Below are 2,938 nucleotides of genomic sequence, written 5' to 3' on the forward strand. Positions count from 1 at the left end.
TAATGGTCAAAGGGAAATAACCATTCTCACTCAGTCACTGCCACCAACTGAGAAGGTTATTTCCCTTTGACGGGGGTGTTTTTCCTACCTCGGAGGAATTTCTTGTTATATTAGAGAACAACAGAATTATAAAAACAAGAAAGGTATGTTATTGGATCGTTAAATATTTATGACAAAACAGTTCAAATTGTGAGAAAAAACCGTATAATTATCTGACCACACTACTAACCTAGGTGGTGGGTTCAAGTGCTAGTCTTTTGGATGAGACGAAAAACCGAGATCCCTTCGTGTACACTACATTGGGGTGTGCACGTTAAAGATCCCACGATTGACAAAAGGGTCTTTCCTGGCAAAATTGTATAGGCATAGATAAAAATGTCCACCAAATACCCGTGTGACTTGGAATAATAGGCCGTGAAAGGTGAATGCTCGCCCTAATAGGCTTGAGGTTTGCTGGCCGATGTGAATGCGTGATATATTGTGTAAAAAATTCCATCTCACACGGCATAAATAAATCCCTGCGCCTTGAATCCGTGGTTGAGATATGTGCGCGATATAAATTGCATAAAATAAAATAAAATAAACTACTAGAAAACAACAAAACAAACATTAAAGCCTCAAAACTCACACGTAAATATTTGTTTTCTGAAAAGAGAGTATCGCAAGAAGATAGATATAAACACATATCCTACAATGTTAACGGTCAAATCATAATGTTTGGTCTCCATCAACTGGCTGTATCAAATCAGTTCGGCTGTGGTTGGTATTACCAGCGATGAAAAAGACAGAGAGAACAGCTGAATGGGAGCAACTGAAAAGAAAAGCGGCGCAAGGGAGTTACTGCAGTGGCTACCATAATTTAATTTCACCATATATACACATGCAAATGTACATGACTATAACTTAGCATCTATAAATAATTAAATATGAACGATTGTACACGTACAATGTACAGTTAAAAGAGTGAACGAAAAACCAGATGTGTGAATTTGACAGCAACACAATATAAAGATTCTATTTACTCAAGCAAAAGCACAATCATGCACACACACTCACGCACGCACGCGCGCACCCACGCACCCACCCACACACGCACGCACGCACGCACACACACACACACACACACACACACACACGAATTTTCCAGCGGGTGATGTGAAATAAAACTCTCTCAGGGCGAAAAAAGCATCTATTCTCCAACACACACAAACACAAGGAAGAGTATACAAATAAATTCCACAGACAATCTCCCGTCATATGACACCCATCTTGTTTTCCAATCCCTCTGGGTTTGGGCAGATGTTGGAAAGGAGACGAGCGAAGATATCATAATGAAAATAAACCCTTCTCTGCCAAGACGCAGGCAGTGTGTGTGTGGGTGTGTGGGGGGGGGGGGGGTTGAGTTTTCCAGGCTGACTTTCTGAAGGGCGTATGCCGGCATTATTTATATCATGAAAACCAACGTTGGTAAGCTATGCTCATTGGAAGAACTGGAAGAGACTATATTGAAGATATTGGTTTAGAATACACTTTAAACTGAAGTGTTTTACTTTTGAACACCGTCCTTTCTGTAACCAGGTTTGGACGCAGTGTAGCATGGTACATAATTGTACTAGCAAAAGTAGAACGCATGTTAAACAATAGCGTTAGGGTGTAAAATTGACTGCTTTGTGGCTTAATTGTATGCGTGTTTGATTTGATTGACTCCTGTTGATCGAGTGCCTGACTGACTAATCTTTATTATAAATTTCAGTCGATAATTGTCATAATTTCTGGCACCAACAATAGACTGTAATATCAGATCAGTGTAGTCACCAGATTTGAGCAGAATTCTCGATTGTCTTTTTCAAAAGAAATTGGGAAATGATTTGTATTATGTGATCCATCAATATTATCAAGAAATATTAAAAGTCTGACGTTAGCGGAGTAGTTAAAAACAATTTAATAGAACTTATTTCAGTGATTTTGGTTGGTGTTAATTTCTTACATTTTATGTTATTCATCTTACTGACTTATCAACCGATCAGTCAGTCAGACGGTATGTCAAGTTAACTGATGGTGCACCAGAATTTAATGACAACAAATCTACTTCTATTTCAAGTAAATTCTACTGAAACCATTCCTCGATTTGCGTGTTTTCTGACAAAACTGTTCAAATTTCAACACATTTCACTTTCCTACGAAGCAGCAGAAACATTAGACGCGCAACGGAAGTACCAGTGTCCGCCATGTTGACCCTCAGCGCCCTCTCTCGCACGTGCACAAGCCAGGGGGCAGGACTTGGCGTGAAGCGCAGGGAAGACAACTCTTTAATCGCCTTAATTAGGAAAACAAAGCCGGGCCTCCTCTTCGCGTCTTTTGGACGCTTTCGGTCTCTCTATCAGTGTGAGTACTTGCCTGTTGGAGAGACACTAGTAAAAAGAAGGATTGTTATCGTCCCATTTGAAAGGATGGCTACCGCCCAAAAACGAAGTGTGACTGCCCAAATGGCGGGGAAACGTCCATACTTTTTCCATTAGCAGAAAACATGAACAACCAATAACTGATAACACGTAAGCTATGATAACCACGAACGTAGGAGAAAAAGAAGGAGATATGAATTGAACAGCAAAACAAACAGCTGAGGATTTTTGTTTTGTTGGTTAGGTTTGTTGAAATCAAGTGACGACAATTCTGTTACTGTATAAAAGCAATAAATTATATGCCTTTCCTTTCTTCTTTGCCCCATGTTATTGTTTGTTTCTTTCTTTTTCCCATTCTTTTTTTTTCTTTTATAATTAATGGAAATCTTGAGCTTGTTGTGGACGGTTTTTTTCTTTTTCAGGTAAAACAGAGTTTATAGTTATCGAAATTCTTAAACCATTTTTTTTAATAAATAAATAAATGACAAAAATAAAAAGATTGAGGGCATAAACCTTGCGGTTGCTTTGAGTTTTCC

The sequence above is a fragment of the Littorina saxatilis genome, linkage group LG13 (assembly GCF_037325665.1).
Source record: "Littorina saxatilis isolate snail1 linkage group LG13, US_GU_Lsax_2.0, whole genome shotgun sequence".
Classification (NCBI taxonomy): domain Eukaryota; kingdom Metazoa; phylum Mollusca; class Gastropoda; order Littorinimorpha; family Littorinidae; genus Littorina; species Littorina saxatilis.